The sequence below is a fragment of the Acomys minous genome (genome assembly GCF_964271855.1).
Source record: "Acomys minous genome assembly, chromosome: 6".
Classification (NCBI taxonomy): domain Eukaryota; kingdom Metazoa; phylum Chordata; class Mammalia; order Rodentia; family Muridae; genus Acomys; species Acomys minous.
In genome coordinates this window covers 126,269,607-126,292,615 of record NC_140487.1, presented here as the reverse complement: position 1 = coordinate 126,292,615, position 23,009 = coordinate 126,269,607, and the positions used below count along the sequence as shown (strand labels likewise).

Genomic DNA, 23,009 nt, shown 5'->3' with positions numbered 1-23,009 from the left:
GATCCTGGGTGTGTCACCACCCCTGAGGGTGCTCCCAGGATCCTGGGTGTGTCACCACCCCTGAGGGTGCTCCCAGGATCCTAGGTGTGTCACCACCCCTGAGGGTGCTCCCAGGATCCTGGGTGTGTCACCACCCCTGAGGGTGCTCCCAGGATCCTAGGTCAGTCATCACCATCCCTGAGGGTGCTCCCAGGATCCTAGGTCAGTCATCACCATCCCTGAGGGTGCTCCCAGGATCCTAGGTCAGTCATCACCACCCCTGAGGGTGCTCCCAGGATCCTAGGTGTGTCACCACCCCTGAGGGTGCTCCCAGGATCCTGGGTGTGTCACCATCCCTGAGGGTGCTCCCAGGATCCTGGGTGTGTCACCACCCCTGAGGGTGCTCCTAGGATCCTGGGTGTGTCACCACCCCTGAGGGTGCTCCCAGGATCCTAGGTCAGTCATCACCACCCCTGAGGGTGCTCCCAGGATTCTAGGTCAGTCATCACCATCCCTGAGGGTGCTCCCAGGATCCTAGGTCAGTCATCACCACCCCTGAGGGTGCTCCCAGGATCCTAGGTGTGTCACCACCCCTGAGGGTGCTCCCAGGATCCTGGGTGTGTCACCATCCCTGAGGGTGCTCCCAGGATCCTGGGTGTGTCACCACCCCTGAGGGTGCTCCCAGGATCCTGGGTGTGTCACCACCCCTGAGGGTGCTCCCAGGATCCTAGGTCAGTCATCACCACCCCTGAGGGTGCTCCCAGGATCCTAGGTCAGTCATCACCATCCCTGAGGGTGCTCCCAGGATCCTAGGTCAGTCATCACCACCCCTGAGGGTGCTCCCAGGATCCTAGGTGTGTCACCACCCCTGAGGGTGCTCCCAGGATCCTAGGTGTGTCACCACCCCTGAGGGTGCTCCCAGGATCCTAGGTGTGTCACCACCCCTGAGGGTGCTCCCAGGATCCTGGGTGTGTCACCACCCCTGAGGGTGCTCCCAGGATCCTAGGTGTGTCACCACCCCTGAGGGTGCTCCCAGGATCCTAGGTCAGTCATCACCACCCCTGAGGGTGCTCCCAGGATCCTAGGTGTGTCACCACCCCTGAGGGTGCTCCCAGGATCCTGGGTGTGTCACCACCCCTGAGGGTGCTCCCAGGATCCTAGGTCAGTCATCACCACCCCTGAGGGTGCTCCAAGGATTCTAGGTCAGTCATCACCATCCCTGAGGGTGCTCCCAGGATCCTAGGTCAGTCCATCACCACCCCTGAGGGTGCTCCCAGGATCCTAGGTGTGTCACCACCCCTGAGGGTGCTCCCAGGATCCTAGGTGTGTCACCATCCCTGAGGGTGCTCCCAGGATCCTGGGTGTGTCACCACCCCTGAGGGTGCTCCCAGGATCCTAGGTCAGTCATCACCACCCCTGAGGGTGCTCCCAGGATCCTAGGTCAGTCATCACCATCCCTGAGGGTGCTCCCAGGATCCTAGGTCAGTCATCACCACCCCTGAGGGTGCTCCCAGGATTCTAGGTGTGTCACCACCCCTGAGGGTGCTCCCAGGATCCTGGGTGTGTCACCATCCCTGAGGGTGCTCCCAGGATCCTGGGTGTGTCACCACCCCTGAGGGTGCTCCCAGGATCCTAGGTCAGTCATCACCACCCCTGAGGGTGCTCCCAGGATCCTAGGTGTGTCACCACCCCTGAGGGTGCTCCCAGGATCCTGGGTGTGTCACCACCCCTGAGGGTGCTCCCAGGAATCTAGGTCAGTCATCACCACCCCTGAGGGTGCTCCCAGGATCCTAGGTCAGTCATCACCATCCCTGAGGGTGCTCCCAGGATCCTAGGTCAGTCATCACCACCCCTGAGGGTGCTCCCAGGATCCTAGGTGTGTCACCACCCCTGAGGGTGCTCCCAGGATCCTGGGTGTGTCACCATCCCTGAGGGTGCTCCCAGGATCCTGGGTGTGTCACCACCCCTGAGGGTGCTCCCAGGATCCTAGGTCAGTCATCACCACCCCTGAGGGTGCTCCCAGGATCCTAGGTGTGTCACCACCCCTGAGGGTGCTCCCAGGATCCTGGGTGTGTCACCACCCCTGAGGGTGCTCCCAGGATCCTGGGTGTGTCACCACCCCTGAGGGTGCTCCCAGGATCCTGGGTGTGTCACCACCCCTGAGGGTGCTCCCAGGATCCTAGGTCAGTCATCACCATCCCTGAGGGTGCTCCCAGGATCCTAGGTCGGTCACCACCCCTGAGGGTGCTCCCAGGATCCTGGGTGTGTCACTATCCCTGAGGGTGCTCCCAGGATCCTGGGTGTGTCACCACCCCTGAGGGTGCTCCCAGGATCCTAGGTCGGTCACCACCCCTGAGGGTGCTCCCAGGATCCTGGGTGTGTCACTATCCCTGAGGGTGCTCCCAGGATCCTAGGTATGTCACCACCCCTGAGGGTGCTCCCGGGATCCTAGGTGTGTCACCACCCCTGAGGGTGCTCCCAGGATCCTGGGTGTGTCACTATCCCTGAGGGTGCTCCCAGGATCCTAGGTATGTCACCACCCCTGAGGGTGCTCCCAGGATCCTTGAACTTGAAGTTGGTGTGGAAATGATGGGACAGCACTGAGCATGGCACCCAGCTTGCCAATGTGGAAGACCAACATGAGATCCAGACTAGGGAAGCTGGTGTGGGTTCTTGTCATCCCAGAGCAGCAAATATGGTCTCAATGACTTCAGCTGGGGACATGATAAATGTGATTTACTTATGGAACATTCTAGAAAAGACGGCTAGCCATTCCTCCATCCACTGCAAGTTACAGAAAGACAGACATGGGACTCTAACCCGTACCACACACAATGTGTGTTGACAGACAAGCAAATGCCCGAGTGTGTGCTCACAGCAGTGAGGACAAGTGCAAGAAGACACACCAGTAGGCAGTGTTAGGTGCTGCGGGGTCATTCAAGCTGAGGGCGAGACAAGGCAGGCAAGATAAAAGGACCTCAGCGTACATGAAGGTCCAGAGCCCTGAAAGTCTGCAGTGCTCTGAAGAAGGAGGGTGCTAGGAACAAGTGTTCATGAAAAAATTCAGGCCAGCCTTAGGGTGGTATTTTGGGGTGCAACCTGGAGGGTATGCTTTTGGGGTACAGTCTGTGGTCTGTTTAAACCAACCAGTTCTGCCATTGTGGTGGGAAAGTAGTCACTGAAACCATAATCAAGTGGACACAGTTATGTGCCAATAAAACTTTATTTACAAAAGCAGACATGGGGCCTTATCCATCCTAAGGGCCATGGGCTAGCAACCCTGGTCTAAGTAGCAAAGCCAGCGAGCAGTTTTAGGGGGCTGTCCCTGTGGTGTCTTCCCTAGTAGTGGTGAGTCAGTTTCTTTCCCAGAGACAATGGGGTTCAACATTAGCCCCAAGCGCACAAATCCTTGGGCCACCATGTCTGCTCCCTCGCCTGCCTGCCTAGGACCCTATGCACATGCACTGGCTTGAGCTTCCATTCTCCAGTTGGTCTGACAAGAGCAAATCTCCCTCCCTTTCAAACTCTGCATGGATGCTGGGATGGTTTTGGGTTACTAGGGCTGTGATGAAACACCATGACCAAAGAACCTGGGAGCAAAGGCTTACACGCCCACACCACAGCCCATCACTGAAGGAAGCCAGGACAGGAACCCAACAGGGCAGGAACCTAAGGCAGGAGCCGATGCTGAGGACATGGAGGGTGCTGCTTACTGGCTTGCTCCCCATGACCTGCTCAGCCTGCTTTCTTATTGAACCCAGGACCACTAGCTCAGGGGTGGCCCCGCCCACAAAGGGCAGGGCCCTCCTCTGCCAATCACTAATCAAGAAAACTCCCTCCAGGATTGCCTGCGGAGCGATCTTATAGAGGCATTTTCTCAGTTGAGGTCCCCTTCCTCTCAGACGGCTCCAGCTAGTGTCAGGCTGACATAAAAGTAGCCAGCACAAATGAGCTCGCCGCTGCCTGGCATGGACCTGCACAGTTTAGCTTGAGTGTGGCCTCACTGTGAACCTCTCAGCCCTGGTTGTCACCTGAAACCTCTTCTCTTTGTAACTGTCACTGGGTCCCAGGTGGGAGACAGAGAGGGTGTGCAAACGCAGGCCAAACCAGCCGAGTTCTGACTCAGATCCACACAGCAGGAGTTTTGTGACATGAGCTGCAGAGAGCCCGCTGACTGTTTAAAGCGGGCTCAGGGAGATCTGACTCTAAGGGGTGGCATTGATGTTGGTGGGAAAAGGCCTAAATCTGGGGCTGCGCAGATGAGTCAGTGGATAGCTGACTCTGGCTGAGAACAAAACAACAACAACAACAACAACAACAACAACAAAGCACTGGCTGCTCTACCAGAGGATTCAGATCCCAGCACCACAGTGACTCACAAACGTCTGTAACTCCAGTTCCAGGGGATCTGCTGCCCTCTTCTGGCCTCTGTGGTAACTGCACACATGACAAAAAAAACTGTACAAATAAAAGAAAAAAAATGAATTTTTTTTCAATTGAGCCTATGTCTATGAGCAAGCCAATAAATAAAAATGCGTTCTCTGAGGGGGACTGAAGACAGAGAGCCCTGGACACATCACTAGGGGACCCCCCTTGCAAAGAGTTCAAACATTCACCCAGACTCCTCACACTCTATGCATCCATCAACAAGCATCTGTCCGTGTAGGACCCAGTCTAGAAGGCAAAAAGAACAAGACAAACACTGGCCTTGACTCAGAAAGGCTACCTGGAAAGAAGGCACCTAAAGCCAGATCCCTGACCAAGCCTAGAGTCCGCCTTCCAGCCTGTTTAAACAAAGAACCTTCCTGACTGGGCCTAGGTCTCGGCCCCTGCTCACTTATACAAGCCAGGACAACGTAAAAACCCCTCCACCCCCCACCACCCCCGTGCTAGTCCCACCTCGCCCTCTGCCTGTGGGACCCTCTCATAGCATTAGTTTCTTCATATGTAGAGTCGGGATGATGCAAGTCCTCCCCTTCACTGAGAAAAACGCACACGCTCCCAGGGTGCTGTCTGATGGTATAGACACCCCTGTTCCCCGACACTGCAGCTGGTGAGGCCCCGCCACCTCAGGGAAACTTACAGAGCCGGGTTTGACCAATACGCCCTGCACTGTACCCCCACAGTGCTCCATGGGCGAGCGCTCTTGCTAGAAGCACCATGTCCTGACCCTGAGGCCAGCACACTGCCGGGGCTGCGGTGATGCGCACAGTCTGAGGGAGGCTCGTGAGGATCTGTTCCTGGCTGGAGCTACATCTTTGGAGATGTGGATTAGATAATCAATAAGCCCTCAGGCATCCCGACTGTGAGAAGGCCGAGTTCCATGGCTGAGGAACTGGGCAGTTAACCCTGGTGTGGCTGCCAGCTTGGCCACCGAGTGGAATTGGCTTTGTGGGAGGAGGGGGGTTGGTGGGGGGGGGAGGAAGGACAGTCAGATGCCTCCAACTCCAGGCAGAGAATCCAGGCTCCAGTTTCCTGACGAGGCTGGGGCTCAAGGCACGGGGAGCCTGAGAGAGACAAGGGCCCTGCCTGTGAGTAGAGGAAGTGGCTTGCAGGATGAGTGATGGCCCTCGATTGCTCTGTACACACCATTAATCCAGCAGCCAACTCAGCCTGGAGAAAGACCGGACAACAGGGACACCTCAGGGTCACCTTTCCCATCAGAGACCGTGGCCAGCCTGGGGCAGCCGCCACACTGCAGCCACCTCTCCGGCTGAAAGTCAAAGCTGGCGAAGCAAGCACGAGAGAAAGAGGGGGTGGGGGGAGAGAGGCAAGCAGGCTTAACTCTGTGTGCACAGCAGAGCCTTGCAGAGTCTGTGGGAGAGGAAGCAGAGACAGGGGAGCCAGAAGCCACTCCAAGACCTGAGCATCAGCTTTGGTATGAAGGATGCCCCTCTTCTGTCAGGGTGTGACCAGGTGCCGGACAAGACAGGAAACCACACCCACCACCCAGAACATTCTCAGGATTGTTTTGACCTTAGACTCCCCCAGCCCAGTGTTCAGAACACTCTAGCACTGCCCAGCAGCATGGCTGCTCTCTGACCACTGTTCCTCTTCATTAAAGCCACTTGGGGACAGTGACGTAACAGCCCAGGACTTGAGCCCCCACAACATGTCCTGACTCAGTCCATCAGCACTCCAGTTTGAGACTGGGCCAGGAAGGACACTGTCCTCATGACTTTGCAAAGAGACTTTCTAGGCAGAGTGGGGCAGGCACAGGGTAGTATACAAAGATGTGGGATTCCAGCCAAAAGCAAATGTCATCATAGGCAACTTTCTGTGAGACTCAGTTTCCCCAGTGGTCCCCTGAGGTAGACATGAGGTCCTTCCAAGGGGGCTGAGTGGATATGGAAGCAGACAGCAGTGCTATGGCTCAGAGGAGGCTGACGTGTAGCCCGACCTTTGGGCCATGTGTGAGGGAGCCTGGCATGGCGGCATTCTTGCCCTTGACTGACAACAGCCCCAGAGAAGAGATCATCCTTTCTGCTAAGTGCAGCTGAGGGAGACAAGTTCTGAGAAGTGTGGTAACTCCCCCCAAGTCACCCAGCAGCTAGACTGGGTGGAATCAGCTGCCAGATACCATGGAGTACTGCAGCCGTGAGGCCCTCCCCTCCCAGGGAGTTGTGGCCTCCTGCCTTTCCACAATGAAGCATTCATCACGTACTTTGGACCAGGGAGAAAATGGAATCAGCCCCGCCAGGGAGCACCACTCACCTCCCCGTTGCAGCCCTGAGTGAAAGGCTTGGAGGTCCCTACATTTTGCAAAGGAAGAAGCTAAGAGAGAGAGGGGTCAAATCTGTGCCCTGGAGCTCCCAGCGCCTGACTCTGTGTGTGGAGTGTGGTGTGCTGGAGAGCTGGGATGGCTGAGCGTCCACGCCCCAGCACCCACGCCTCTGAGTCCAGCTCCCGCAGAGGCACAAACTAGGATGAACTGATGCCCAGAAAGGTCTACGATGATTAATGCAGCCCTGGCTGGGAGATACAGGGCATAATAAATGGAACGCCCTGTTCCCAGCTGGCTGTGAAGAACACCCCGGCCACGGGACAGGGGACAATGTGCTCTGGTCATCACGGTCCGGCCTGTCTGGAATCTGGACGGTGCCTGGCTCCCCTTCCGCCAAGATAAACACTGAGAAGCCACCTGAGTGTTCTGTGGATGGAGGCTGCTGGAAGCGTTGCTAGGATACAGGATGAAGGGGCCAAGGGCATGAGGACCAAGGGGCTCCCCCCAGTGCATCTGCAGGCAGTGGGGGCCAGCGCTGAAGGAACAGGAGGAATGGGGATGCAGCCTCTGGATCTCGACGTGCTGGCCCCATCCTCGGCTCGGTGGAGGCTCAAAGGACGATTGAAAATCTAATTGCTGGGTGTTTGGGTTTGGTATTAGGGATGCTCCGCTTGGTAAATATCAGGAAGCTGGAAGCCGTCTCTTATCCTCTGGGCAAAGTTCACTGATGCCATCCTGGCGGTGAGGGGGGAATTTGTAAGCAGGGCTTTGCACAGGACAGAGATAGGGAGGGAAGTCAGGAGGGAGGAAGGGGACAGAGGGAGGAAGAGACACCACTAGGCCAAGCTGTTTCCCCCAGTAGCTTTCATCTGCCCTCTGTGGTGAAGAACGGTTCAGGCCTGACTCTCCCGGTGCTCTTGTTTCTGCCCTGCCCTCAGCTAACTCCTCCAGTCCTGCACCACAGTCGCCAAACAAACGGAGCAGAGCCTGCTGGGAGCCACTGGGCTGCATCTTAGGCCAGCCAGCACGAGAAGATGTGGGCCTAAGGACCAAGCTACAGCTGCCTGGCTCAAGCTATAAAAGTGTGTCTACTTCTCAGCGTATCGGTGGGGGCGGGGGTAGATCAGCATGTGTCCTGCTGACCAGAATGTCAACCTGAGGGGTGGCCCACGGCCCTGTCATCCCTGGCACATATGGTCAGTGCTCCTCTTTGACCCGTCCCACACATTCTATGGAAAATGCTTATCCACGCTGAGCCACTAGACTGGTGGTATGGTCTACATTTGCAGGCACGTCCACCCCAAAGCCCATGAGTGACCAGGACGTCCAGGATAGCTATGAATGCAGCACCACACACACCCACATGCAAGCAGACAATTTAATAAATTGCTGCTAATTCTGTTGTTAGTCTCCGGGTGTACCAGTACAGGGAAATCTAGACTGGGTTAGTGGGCACCACCATGCCAAGGGCTACTTCCTGGCTACGAATGCAATGCGACCAGCTGCCCCACACTCATGCCATACCATGCTTCCCTGTCACGGTGGACTGTGTCCTCAAACTGTGAACTAAACCTTGAGAACAGTGATTGAAGAGCAGCTAAAATAAATCTCAACTGTGCAATTCCCCCGCCCCCTGGCATAAACTTCATGTATGACCCACTCATGTCAAAACTTCATACAAAGTTTTCACATAATCTATGGGTGTGGGCGGACACCCCTACTACAGTATGCCTGGAGCATGGGGCCAGGCACTGCTTATCTGTCAGACTTTCAAATGAGCTGGTGCTGATTAGGAAGCCCAGATATCGTGTTTGGCTGTTTGAAATGGTTGGCTCTGACTGTCAATGAGAGTTTACGTGAAGGATTATCTGGATCAAACTGGCCGGTGGGCATGCTTCTGGGGGAGTGCTTTAATTAAGTTAGTTTGTATGGGACGGCACAGCCCACTGTGGGTGGTGCTATTCCCTGGGCATTTGCAGAGCTATCCCAGAGTGGATGCATGGATCTAAGCACAAGTAAGCGAATGAGCACAGGATGTGTGTGGCCAGCGGTCCCCAACCCCCGCCGCCTAACATCCCCTAGATGAGGGACTCTGTAACCTGGGATCCCGAGCCGAAACAGACTTTCGCCTCTACGTTGACTTTCCTCAGGACATTTTATGGCAGCGATAGAAGTGAGAGCAGGGTAGCCATAGTACCCCCAAATGTCCTCCTTCTGGGTCTCCCCTTTTCCATGGCAGCCCCATTCCATGGTAGCAACTCCACCTGCTCATTCTCACACATGTGTGACCTTCTAGACATGAGCAAGGTCCCAAGCCAAAGACAGAGGTCCAACTGGATGAGGAAGTGGGATGACTCCTCGCCGTCTCCTGAACCCGTGTTGCTAACATGGGCCTGTGGCCATGAGAGTCTCTGGCCCTGTTTTACAGAACATGAAGACAGATGACAAGGGCTCAGTCCCACATGCATGTGGCTTTGGCCACAGCTGCTACTGTCCCTTCCAAGGCCTTTGTGCATGTGGAGGTCAAATGAGAAGAGGGGTCAGAGGGTGGCCTGGCATAGGATGCTGAGCAGGCAAGGGCAGACCTGAGAAGGAACACTGGAGGCTCGGTAGCAGACACCACGGCCACTGTTTCCAGGGCCTGGTTTTCCCAGTGCCTAGCCAGACAACCTCAGGCAAGTCCTATAACCTCTACGAGCCTTGTTCTGTCCATATGGAGAACAGGACACGCGTGTGGGCCTGGGCCTGGTCTCGGTGTTTCATGTGCGGGTGAACAACCTAAGTCCTCACGAGGTGACAGGCCATCTGTCGAAGGAGGAGCTTGGAAAGAAATGAAGCAAGGGTTACAAGTCAGAGCCCCGGGGACATGAGGCGGCAGACAGCATGCGCTAGGCCTCTCCTCCGCCACCACGGTGCTTCCCCCTTGGCACAGGATCAAGCTAAGGACGCATGTGGCATGGAGATGACCGTGGAATCTCTACATGGACACGTGGCGCTGTGTCTGTAGGAGGACAACTATCTCTCTTTCCTGCCCTTGCCGGGAACTGCCTTCACCTCTGTTCTGAACCCCCTCCACCCAGGTTAAGAGTGTGTCGAGGCTGCCATCCATGGGTGTGCAAGGAATGGCAGCCAACCCCAGAGCGTCTAATGGCAGCTTGTTAGGAAGTGCACTCGGGTCCCCCTGGCCAGGCAATTACCCAGGGAGATAGCATTGATTAACACATTAATAAATAACGCTGCTATTATAAGGCGGCCTGAGACAACCAGGATAATTGCCTTGTTCCAGAATTGGCTTCTGCCACTTCGACAGCCGCCTTCCTCCGGCTGCTGTCTCCTCTAAATCTCTCCTGAAGGTACTCTGAGGCCCGGCCATGGTCTGACCCAGAAGAGACTGAGACAAAAGCTGGTTCTGTACCACAGAGGAGCAACTGAATCCCAGGAGACCTTCAGCAAGGAGGAGCCTCGGCCTCTCATCAGTCAGCGCCCTGCTCAGCCATGCCGCAGTGACAACCGCTGACCCCAAGGGATCGAGGCTGACTCACCTTAGGTGAAAGCGAGGTCCTGCCACACAGAGACTCCACAGACAGGATGCTGGCAGCATCTTCTGGAAGCTGCTCCCCAAAGGCATCGCCCTCTCCCAAAGACTGCCCAGCACTGACCCCTGCCTCTTCTCCCTCAAATCTTCCTGCCAGGAACCTGCTGTAGTGGGTGACGACAGGGCTGCCTAGAGCAGGGACCCAGAGGCCCAGTCCTGAGCAGGACGATGTCACCGAAGGAAAAGGGATAATGGCAGCACAGCACCCTCCTGAGTCACACAGCTCCTGGCCCAGCCTCCACCCTCCCCCGGAGAGTGCTTAGCATGTAAGGCTTCCTGGGACCAGCAGATCTTGGCTGAGTGTGCAGGTCCACTGAAGGGTCAGCCAAACTCAGCAACCCTTGAGTTTCTCCTCCTGCCTCAGACCCTGGCCTTTGACAGCTAAATTAAAACCACCAGGAAAATAAGCACTGGCCTATAAAATATGAATAGGGGAGGGGGGTCTAATGAAGTCTAGTGTTGCGCCAAATGGTCTTTCCCAGACACTTGGTAGTAAGGACAGGGCTGGAAAATGGAGGCATCATGGCTCAGGAAAAATTTTCCTTCCAAGGACATGCCTTCCTTCCTCAAAACCACAAGCAGGACTGTACACATGTATGCATGTGTACACATGTGTGCATATGTGTGCATGAGTGTTTATATGAGTGTGCATGTGCAGCCTGGAACAACGTGCTGATATGCGCATATGTGTGCATGGATGTGTGTGCATGTGTGCGTATACCTGTGTTTGCCTGCCCCTGTGCATGTGTGCCTGCATGCATGTATGCATGGGTGTGTAAATGTGTGTGCACGTGTATGCATATGTGAGTGTGCAGTGATCTAGAAGCACATACCAATGACTGCACTGCATGTGTGTGTGTGCACACGTGTGTGCATGCATGCACTTGACTTGCAGGTGGGAGGAGTATGTGCCTCTGTACCTTGTATTTCCCTCCCTTTTCCAGGTATCTGCAAAGGCCACCGTGTGCAAGCGTGGTGACACAGGTGGGAATCTGCATTATGGAGCGATAGAGGGGTGCCCCGTGACACTGTGGGGGCAGGAAAGGGGTGATGGCACTGAGGGATGATCCCCTGCCCTTCCCTCAGCAGCACCCACACATAGAAGTAGCAGCTGAAGAAATGTGAGTGCAAGAAAAGATCCAAGGCCCCTGTGTCCTGATCCCTTAGCCCCGCCCTGCCCCCCCCCCCCCACACACACACATCCTCATCCTGGGCTTGCAGGAACAGGAGAGCAGTGATCTCCAAGTCACTGACATAATCCCAGTTTAAACGGAGAGGCCCTTTTGGCCTCTCAAGCACCTTCTCCTATATCGCCGCACTTGAAACGCCTGAGTATTTGTTCAAAGGGATAAGTGTGCTGTGTGGAGTCTTAATCCTCTTCCTGTCTCTCAACCAGAAACAGTTCCTCGCTGTGGCATGACTCGCTCATCAGTTCCATTGGAGCGGCAAACACCAGCAGGATAACCTGTAATCCCCGCTCCAGCCTTTGAAGTCAGACATGCCTTTAGCTCCCGACCCCCTCCATGGTGTGAGTTACTTCACTCACCTATCTGAAATTCACTTTCTTCATTTGTGAATTAAGGATTAAAAGCCGCCGATCTCACAGAGCTGTGTCGGGATTTGACGAGAGCAATGCTGAGCAAGAAAGGCCCCCGATACGCTGCTGTAACAAGCATCCCCAGAAAGCTTGGGGGCTTCGACAACAAAGCTGACTTCTTATTTGGGTTTTGTGTCCATCACAGGTCAACAGGGGCTTCCACACACTGTAACTGTTTGGAGACTGAAACAGATGGCACCTCATCCCAAAAGATGTTTCCACCGTTCCAGAGGCTGAGCAAAGAAAACACAATAAGCCCCATACTGCTGCTTCAGTCTCTCGCCGTGAAGGGACTCGCAGCCCATCTGCTCACAGGCTGTTATACGAAATCACTCCGAGACTGTGCCTGAATGGAAAGATGAGAGCCAGCTCCCAAATGGGCTGAGCCCTGGACAAAGAGGAGGGCCCTCCACACGCTGCCCAATAGGCTCCTCCCCCTTTCCTTCCAGCCCCTCACCTTCCTCTGAGCCCACATTCCCTGAATCAGTCTCAGTCGCTACCTCCTAGCACCTCAGCACCTCCCAGCAGGATTCCTAAGCTAAACAAGAGTCCTTTAATTCTCTACCATGAGGGGGTAGCAGAGTTGGTGGGGAGGCAGCACAGGCAAGGATCCCTGACCCAGACACCATCCTCAGGCGGCCTCCAGCATGAGAAACAAGCCCCATGGGTCTCGTGTGCTCTGCAGGAGCCCACGAAGGTGTGCCCTACAGCCCACACACGGTCACCTGTACCCAGAGGGTCTCTACAATACTGCCATTCGTTCTGAAAGGAGGCCACCCACTGTGGCCGGAACCCCTGACCACTGTTCCCCAGCCCACCAGGCTGCCCACATCTTAACCCTCTCTGGTGCTGAGGACTGAGTCACACTCTCCAAAGGTCACCTGAGTTCCTTCCAAACCTACATATATCCTCAGGTTTCCCCCATGCGCCCACGCCAACCCCAGGCCTGGAACATCAGGCAGATCTTCTCTCCACTGGGGTGACAATCCACTGGGGTGACTAGCCCGTCCTATAGACCCCTGTGCAGCCTGCTGTGCGGCTTTGATTCCCACACTCCCAGGGGACCCACACTGGGCACTCCTAACCCTCACACATTCACAGCTCAGCTTCCTCCTCTGTGGACAGAGATCACGCTTCCTTACCTCTCACTGTGCCCTGGTGTCCTTTCCTAAAGCCCATCAACTTGCCGTGTGCCGCCGTTTGCCTGTCCTTCCCTCCTCGGGGTGTTGGTTAAGCATGAGTGCCTGGGGGGCAGGGCAGGGGCACTCCTTCCCCCTCCCTTGTTACCACGCACTGAGGTTCTGACAGTGGACATCTGGAGAGATAAGACATCAAGGCATGGGGCACAGTGATCCGGGAGGCCCAGCACACAGCAACCGTAGGAGTAAGAGTTCCTTACAACAGCTGGTTCTCAGGCCGTCAGCGTGCAGCCTCCTTCACGGCAAAGCAGAGACTCTGGATTGCTGAACTCTGGTGCAGGTAGGTGCTGAAGGGGGACTGACTTCAGCCTGCCCCACCAGAGCACGTGCTTCATGTCTCTGCAGACGGACATGAAGAATGAATGGAACTGGGGTGATTACGAGGGTGCCCTGGAATAAAGGGGCTGGAGAGAAGGATCATCAGTTAAGAATATGTTCTGCTCTTGCAAAGGACCTGAATTGGGGTCTCAGCACCCACCTTGAGTGACTCACAACCCCCTGTAACTCCAGCTCTGGGATATCTGATGCCCTCTTCTGGCCTCCAGTGGTAGTGCACTCACATGCACATGCACATGGATGCATATATAATTTAAAATACTAAGAATAAACCCCCTTTTTTAAAAGAAAGAGATGCTGAGGGTGTGTGAGAACACAGACTCTAGACATGGCAGCAACGGGAAACACCTCTGCTGGCTAATGGACCAAGAGCTGGAGCAGACCCTCGCGCTGCAGCTGGAGTCTATGGCACTTGTCTGACTGACTCTTCGGAGTCAGAATCCTCCTGGCCTCCAGGTCAGGAGACCTAGACAAGAAAGTGCATTCTGGGGCTTGAGAGGGGAGACTCAAGCACCCAGCCTGAGAAGGCTGAAAGTCCAGTGACAAGAGACAGTATGCTGGTATGTGGGCAGGATCCAGTCTTCAACTTCCTGGCCCTGACTTACAGGGAAAACAGAGGAAGGCCAGGCCTGGCAGCAGTGCCACACCTTCCTCTGTGTCCTGTGTGGCTACAGTCACTGACAGAAAGTCCCAGGAGAAAGAGGGACATTTGGTGCCAGCTAGACCACTGTAGTGTCTTGTTACTAAGCAAGAGTTCAAAGCACGGTTCCCTGCCTTGCATTTTCTCTGGGGCTAAAGAATCACTAGGGATTTGAAGATTAAAAAGTGAGTGGCACAATGCTTTTTCACCGGAGAAAACAGAAGGCAATATTTTATGACAATAGAGAAAGACTTTATAAGGCACACACCATGAGAAAACAGATGTGTTTAACTAGAGTGAAGGCAAAAGCCTATCTGACAAAGGAGACCCTGAATAGTGAGGAGACAAAGGCAGCGTTCAGATAGGGACGGTGGATCTGTGACACATGGCATCAGGAAGCTCTGAGAAGCCACGGTATAAGCCAAACCCTGATGAGAAAAACGGCAAAGTGGGTAAAGAAGCAGAAAACATCAGGGGCCACTGAACGCCAGGCAGGTGCTCGGCCATGGAGCCACAGGCCCCACACACAGCAAGTAGCCATGGATAGCTTCCCACGCCCATTGACAAGACACTACAGCAGCAGGGATGCCTGGGCTGTTTGTCTCAGACTTCAGAAACAAGCATTAAGATGGCGCATCGTTTACAGACCTGTAGGCTCAGTGTGGTGCAAGGCTGGGAGTGTGTTGGGGAGGAGGGGCAAGGAGGCTGGATTAAGGGGGCACTGAACCTGCAGTGCTTTGCTCCCTTAAAACCAACTGACTGGGGGGTGGGACATGGCTCAGTAGATAAAAACCCTTACTGTGGCTGGGCATGGTGGCGCACGCCTTTAATCCTAGCAGTCAAGAGGCAGAGGCAAGTGGATCGCTGTGAGTTCAAGGCCAGCCTGGTCTACAAAGTAAGTCTAGGACAGCCAAGGCTACACAGAGAGACCCTGTCTCAAAAAACAAAATGAAACGAAACAACAACAACAACAAAAATCCTTACTGTGAGGGTGAGGATCAGAGCTTAGAGCAGAACCCAGTAAAAGCTGGGCAAGTGGGGGAGCTCCTACAATCCCAGCACTTGAAACAGACATGTAGCGTCCCTGGGAAGAGCTGCTAACCAGACTAGCCTGAACCGACCATCCCAGAGCTGAGCAAGAGACCCTACCTCAATTTTATTTTAAAGCAGAAAAGTACTGAGGAAGACAGCAGATATTAACGTGGGCCTCACACTCACACGCATGCACACTGGCACATTCACATATATGCCTACCCACAGACGTATACCACACACACATGAAACAACCACAACAAAAACCCTGTGAGGTCTGTGGAAATGACTCAGTCACTGAAGGGTTTGCCACATAGTCCTGAGGACTTGGGTTTGATCCCCAGAATTCAGGTTTTTTTTTTTTTAAGTGCAGCATGATGGCCCAGGCTTGCACTCCCAGCACTGGGGAGCTAGTGGCAGGTGGGTCCCTGGGACACGTTGGCCAGCCCTTAATACAGCGGTCTCCTCAACCTAAGCAACCGCCATCTTGATTTCAGCTGCTTCCCACCCAGACTCGTCACAGCTGCGCTTGTTGACAGTTGATGTTCGCTCCTAGGAGGGGACAGGAAAGGTCGTGGGGACTGAGAATTCAGCCACTTCCCCCAACGACACGGCTCAGAGGGCTGGTGGCAAAGAGGTCTCAGGAAAGGTCTAGAGTAAACAGGCTGAGACCCACCAGGGGAAGAAGAGGCTCCATCTAGTCAGCCATGGGGAAATCATCACCCATCTGAGTGTGCGCCTCCAGTGTGTCTGCCTTAGAGTCAGGCACTCTGCTACCCATAACCCCTTGCACGCTGCCCTGCAGATAAAGCCTCAGAGACTCATTCACTCCCCCAGACAGAACTGTGATGACATCACACTTTGAACTGTGATGACATCACACTTTGAACTGTGATGACATTACACTCTGCTTTCACTGCCGTGACCTCGGAGGAAGTGGGGAGGTAATTACACAGTGGCTCCACCCCAAACCTAAATGACGAAATTTTCATCAACCTGGCCTAACCAGGGAGTCCTTGTCTCAAAACAAACAATCAACAACAAAAGCCATGGTGGACAGCAACCGAGAGCAACAGCCAATGGTGATCTCTGGCCTGCACGCGCACGCGCGCACACACACACACACACACACACAAGACATCCATCGGTGTGAGAAAAGCAGGGAAGAAGGAGAAGAGATGGAATCAAACGGGCAGCTCCATCCACAAGTCCCCAGCGGGACGCACAATGTGGCCGTACGGGTCCACGACAGCCTGCTTTGGTGACACTCTCCTTTGTCCTGTACATATTTTTAAGCACCGGTTTCGTGAAGAGTAGCATGCCTGGGTGGTAACAATGCCTCCTCCGCGGGAGGCAGCACCCTCCTGGCTTCTTTCTTCTTCCCTTTCTCCCTCATGTGCTTTATCTGTCCTCCCTTTTGTGGGATTTAGCTCTGCTATGAGGAACAGCATGGATTTCACATCCCTGCCTCCTAGCAGGCCGTGTCCTGGCTGGGAGGATAGTGAGGAAGGAAGTGTCTGCCCGGCCATGCCCTGGACAGCTCTGCAAAGGAAGACAGGAACACAGCCCCCAGCAGCCAGAGGCAGGAAAGCTCCACAGGAAACGATTCCTTCAGGGGGCGTTAAATCCCTGCCTTATCTAATTTTGTATCCTGAGGCTGATTAATTTAAACTCCAAAATAAAATAAACATCAGCTTTAAATAAGGATTAAGTGCTCAGCAGGACCCGGAGTCGATCAAACTGACACTGTACATTTTATGGTATGGATTGAGGGGCCTGCGGTGCGGATGCTCTGAGGTAAGCAGAGCGTATTGTCAGTGCTGTGGCTTCAGAGGGGGTGCCTAGCTTTAGTCAGGGCACCCACAGAAATCCCCCAAAGTCATGGGATGAAAACAGCCCTGTGCCCCAGCTGCCATGTCCCCATGAGGGGAACGTGAACTCAGAAGGGCGGATCAGGAGCCTGAAGCAAGCCCCTCTCATGTCTAGGAAGCAAAGAGGACCGGGAAGACGGCTCCTGGGTAAAGCATCCACAGTGCAAGGGCGAGTACCTGAGTCTGGACACTGGACACTGCACGTCTCTAATCCGAGCTCCTACAGGGAGATGGAGGCAAAACAGAAGGATTTCCAGAAACTAGTTTATGCAACAGCAATTAGCAAACAACAGCTAGCCTACTTCATGCAACAGCAAACAATTAACCCTTTGGAAGGTAAAGACCTGAAGTTGCCCTCTGTCTTCTACAGGCACCTAGAGCATCTGTATGCACACAAATGGGCACACATGGGGGGGGACAGAGGGAGGGAAAGAGGAAGAGAGAGAGAGACGGAGAGAGGAAGAGAGGGAGAGACAGAGACAACCTGTGTGTGTGAGTGTGTGTGTGTGAGAGAGAGAGAGAGAGAGAGAGAGAGAGACAGAGACAGAGAGAGAGAGAGAGAGAGACAGAGAGAGACAGAGAGAGAGAGACAGAGAGAGACAGAGAGAGAGACAGAGAGACAGAGAGAGAGACAGAGAGAGAGAGAGAGAGGGAGGATGCACTCCTCCTGGCCAGCCATCACAACTAAACAGCACTGAGAAGGTCTTGGCTTCCTCCTCGGGCATCAGGAGGGAGGGAAGGAGGGAGGCAGCTCAGCAGCTGGGCTGGCCCTGTGCTCTGGACTAACCCACAATCCTGAGATGAGCAAAGGAAACAGCAGCAGATGGAGCCTAACGGGGCAGCATCACAAGGAAGGGTGCCCCAGCCCGAGAACAAGCTCTTCACCCCGTGATGGGCACATCCCAGTGGTGAGCTGTGGGAAGCTGTGTCCCAGGAAGACAAGGCTGGGACTGGACACAGACTCTTCCAGACCAGGTACAGTGATGCCTGGGGTACCCCACGCTCAGCACAGCAAGCCTGACAAAATCCACTTAAAGGAGAAAGGCAGATCTGCTCAGGCATCTGCTCAGCCTGAGGTGTTAGCTCCTGCTCAGGCATCTGAGGTGTTAGTTCCTGCTCAGGCGTCTGAGGTGTTAGCTCCTGCTCAGGCATCTGAGGTGTTAGCTCCTACTCAGGCATCTGCTCAGCCTGAGGTGTTAGCTCCTGCTCAGGCATCTGAGGTGTTAGTTCCTGCTCAGGCATCTGAGGTGTTAGCTCCTGCTCAGGCATCTGCTCAGCCTGAGGTGTTAGCTCCTGCTCAGGCGTCTGAGGTGTTAGATCCTGCTCAGGTGTCTGAGGTGTTGGTTCCTGCTCAGGCATCTGAGGTGTTAGCTCCTGCTCAGGCGTCTGAGGTGTTAGCTCCTGCTCAGGCGTCTGAGGTGTTAGCTCCTGCTCAGGCGTCTGAGGTGTTAGCTCCTGCTCAGGCGTCTGAGGTGTTAGCTCCTGCTCAGGCGTCTGAGGTGTTAGCTCCTGCTCAGGCGTCTGAGGTGTTAGCTCCTGCTCAGGCGTCTGAGGTGTTAGCTCCTGCTCAGGCATCTGAGGTGTTAGCTCCTGCTCAGGCATCTGAGGTATTAGTTCCTGCTCAGGCGTCTGAGGTGTTAGCTCCTGCTCAGGCGTCTGAGGTGTTAGCTCCTGCTCAGGCGTCTGTGATGAGGCAGAGTGTCAAGCTCCTCACATCGTGGCCACCCGGAAGCAGAGGACAAGCTGAAGCAGAGACGTATCAGAGGGCACACCCACCCATGACCCACTTCCTCCAACAAGGTCCAGCCTTGTAGTTTCCACCACACCCCCATCAAAGTGTGAGTCATTAATGGGTTAACCCAGAGGCCTCATTAGCAAATTTCTCAGTGATTAGATCCATCAGCTAGTCAGCCCAGGCCCCTATTTGAGAGACACTTTATATCCTATATGAGTGGGGACACTCATGGCAGTTTGAGTGCTTCTGCCCAAGTCACACACTGACACCTAACCCCCAAGGTTATAGCAAAGCAAATCTGACCTTTCAGATATGATTGAGCCATTGACCTTTTTCTCCTGAGGCTCCTTCAAATATTTCCTCTGTGTGACCCAAACAGCTAGTCTAATCTCCGAGCTGCTCACAGGACCAACTGAGAAAATTGCTTTTATGGACAAATGCTGAGCACCTGCTCCCTACAAGCACACTGTGCGTGATGGTTAGGGCACAAGACAGTCCCCTTCCATCAGCATCGCATTTGCTCAAGAGCATCCAAGACAGGTCAGGTGCTGGGTAAAGGGGCAGTGAGGTAGAGTCTGTCTGAAGCAAGCTTGACCACTCTCCTCACGGTCCCCAGAACGGCAGTGCCTCTGCCTACCAAAATTCACGGGGCCTCTATAAATCTTCCATAGCTATAGGATGGTAGAGAATTCACAGATATGAGGACACAGGAAGAAAGAGGGCAGGAAGGGAGGGGAGGGAAAGCATGCTCGAGTTGACACTTCCGCACGTGAACTTTGAGAATTCACACACAAGAAAGAATCGGCTCTAAAGGGCTCAGTGGAGAGGGATCCAGTACAGTGGGGGAGGGGGCTCCCATCACAACAGACAGAAACACACCAGTCTGTGCAGCAGAACGGCTATGTGTTGTGAGAAGTGGCTGATAGGCACACCACACACGCACTTGCGCATGTGCACGCACACACACCAGTTGGCACTTGTGGCCCCAATGGCAGCCTGTGTGGTGGGTGCTAAGACTGTCCACAAAGACCCATAAAAAAAATAAATGACTTCTGGTCAAAGGGTCAGAATTCGCACCTGCAAAGATGCAATCATCTGGCCAAGAGCCTACCCCTAGGAAGGCGGGGTCACCGTCCGCTAGTAATAAATTGTGGCTCTTTGGAAAGGCTGAAAGCTGCCGCTGTACTGTTTGAAGGGTACTTTTGCTGGGTATAGAATTCTCCCTTTGGAAAGGCTGAAAGCTACTGCTGTACTGTTTGAAGGGTACTTTTGCTGGGTATAGAATTCTCCCTTGATAGCAGTTTCCTCCTTAGTAGAAGGAGTACTCTAGACACAGTACTCTACAGCTGGCACTCCACTGCTCTTCAGATGGCATTGCTCAGACAGGAGCCACCTCCATTATTAGCCCCATATACATGTGTGTTGTGTCCTTCTAGACAATTTGAGATCTGTGACCTTATCACTGGGTTTGACACATCTGATGGAGACACTTCCTGGCCTTCATGCCTCGTGAGTATGAAGTAATGCTTATGGTGGTTCTTTCTTATTTTGTATTTTGTATTTATGTGACATTTAAGGCATTTCGTTATGACATTTCCATATATATACCCCAAGTATATTTACCTTTCTGTTACTCTTTGTTTTAAAAAAAATGTTATGTTTAAGATAAATTTATTTTCTTTTAGAGTTTCTGAGAAGCCAGACGTCTGCGTAACTATGTGTCTGTGATATACACATGTACATGTCAGTGTGAACTCAGAAGCCAGGAGAGGGCGTCCAGTGTTCTGCTTTGTGACAATCCACCTTATTCCCTTGAGACAGCGTCATTCACTGCATCTGAAGCAAAGTTGGCAGCCACTCAGCCCCAGTGGTCCTTTGTCTCCGCCACACACAGTGCTGGCTCACAGGCACATGCTGGCCACCCTGACACAGTGCTGGCTCACAGGCACATGCTGGCCACCCTGACACAGTGCTGGCTCACAGGCACATGCTGGCCACCCTGACACAGTACTGGCTCATAGGCACATGCTGGCCACCCTGACACAGCGCTGGCTCACAGGCACATGCTGGCCACCCTGATACTGTGAGACAAGCATCAAGATTCAGACGTTGGTGCTCACAGAACAGCCACGTTACCCACTGAGCAATCGCCATCCCTCCACAATCCGTTTTTTCAACAAGGAACCCTATGGCTTTGGGTTTACTGGTCCTTTCCTCTCCATGCCCCTCTGCTGCTGATCCTGCCCAGTGGATGTTTCATCTCAGATGTGGACCTTTCTTCTCCCAGCGTTTGAGCTGGGTCTCTGCCTCCACTTAACTTTTACCTTCCTTCCCTTTACCTTCATTTTAGGTTAGTTTCTTTGGTTTGGTTTGGATGGGGGACTTTGGGATTTGTCATTGTTTTATTATTTTGGAGCGTTTTAAGATTTGTTTTTATTTATGTGTGTGTGTGTCTGCTATGTGAGTGCGGAGACCATAGAAGGCGTGGAACTGGAGCTACAAAGCAGGTGTGAACCGTGTCCAGCGCGGTTTGTTTGTTTGTTTGTTTGTTTGTTTGTTTGTTTGAGACAGGGTCTCATGTAGCCCAGGCTGGCCTCTACCTTGCTATGCAGCCAAGAGTGACCTTGAACTCCTGACCTTCCTGCCTCTACTGCAGGCACTAGGGTTTCCAGCCTGTGCCTCCATGCCCTGCTCCCTGTAGCTTCTTGCTATGGCATCGCTATGGCAATTGCCCAAACATCCAAACAGCTTCTGGATTCTACCAGGGTAGTCCCTGTGCTGTCTCTGTCGATGCACCTTGATTCTCACTGCAGATTGTGCGTTTCTAACTCTTGGCATTGGCTGGTGACTTGGGCTCACCGTGACTGTCTGAACCTTGGGTCGTGCGTTGGATGCTGTGCGCCCCTGTTAACGTTGTTTCACTTCATTCTTCTAGGGCCCCGTTGAGTCGTCTGGAGAGATGTTAGCTCACTGAAGGCTTCCTTAAGCCCGCATAAGTGCGGCAGGAGCCGTCTTCTTCCGGGTCGTCCCTTCCACTCCGTGGAAGCAGCTGCTGTCTGAGGAGTCTGTCCAGACTTCTGGGAACCTCAGGGAGAGCATCTCCTGTCTTAAGTCTTCTGGAGCACGCACTTCAGCTTTTGCCTGACTTTTTGTTTCTCTATGCAGAAGTTACTCACAGCCTTGTACTCACAGCCTGAAGAGAAACTGTAGACTACTACGTGTATGTGTGTGTGTGTGTGTGTGTGTATGTGTGTGTGTGTGTATGTGTGTGTGTGTGTATGTGTGTGTGTGTATGTGTGTGTGTGTATGTGTGTGTGTGTGTGTATGTGTGTGTGTGTGTGTGTGTGTGTGTGTGTGTGTGTGTGTAACGTGCTGGGGATCCTACTTGGGTTCTTGTGCTCCTTGCGGTCCTAAGGTGTGCAAACACAGTACCAACTGAGCCATCGTCCATTTCTGCATTCGATTTTCTTTAACAGTTTTATGTATAAAACAAAGTTTCATCATATGGTGAAAAAAAAATTCCAATAGTAGGAACATGTCAGTGGGTAAATTGTTTCAAAATCTGAAGCATGTTGAATTTCAGGTTGTTAAGGGGTAAGAGTGCTCAAGCATGAAACATTTTCCCACTGTTGCTGGGAGGAATACCAATAGAGCTGGTGCGGCGGGAGGCAGAGCTTCACCCAGGCTCTTCCTGTACCTAGACATGGGGAGCTGTCTCACACATGTGTGCACCACCATCCCGCTGGAAGCTTGAAGGAGCATCTGGTACACTCGCGTGCGCACACACACACACACACACACACCGCTCAGGCTCCCTGCCCTGCATATGGGCTGACCTTGCCTGTTCTCACCAGACCCCCGGCTCTATCTGCTCAATTCAAGAGCACTCCAAAGTGCTACTTGGGTCTTCGCTGCTCCCTGGGGTGTGGCCTAGACACATAAGATCAGGCCACATGCTCTTATTATTCAGGCGATGATGGTCCCAGAGTCCAGCCTTGGAGGTCCCATGCCTCATGAAGAACAGCTGGAAACTGTCACCTGCACTCTCCAACCCTGTATATTATCAGCACTTGCTGGATGTCCTTATAATACTGCTTAATAAGTCGCCCATCACTCACTCCCAGCAGGAGTCCCACATCATTAACTAGTGCCAGACCTTCCCGTCATCCCAAAGGTGCTGAGCCAGGCCTGTTCAAGGCACCATTAGCAACTCAGACCTGAGCATCCAGCAATTACAGCAGTGGTGAGTCCTCAGAGCCGCTGCCGGCGAGGCGGCCCCTATTAGAGAGAATCTTAAGGGG

The 23,009-nt window shown here is 53.7% G+C and overlaps 1 long non-coding RNA gene across 1 annotated transcript in view; it reads right to left on the bottom strand.

The window, feature by feature from the left end:
- LOC311600353 overlaps window positions 1-10,489 on the bottom strand; it is a 96,540-nt gene extending 86,051 nt beyond the window's left edge. Inside the window, exon 1 of the long non-coding RNA XR_014780216.1 lies at window positions 10,246-10,489. This is a non-coding gene — a long non-coding RNA (uncharacterized lncRNA). The remainder of the gene's footprint in view (window positions 1-10,245) is intronic.
- Between the last annotated feature and the right edge of the window lie 12,520 nt (window positions 10,490-23,009).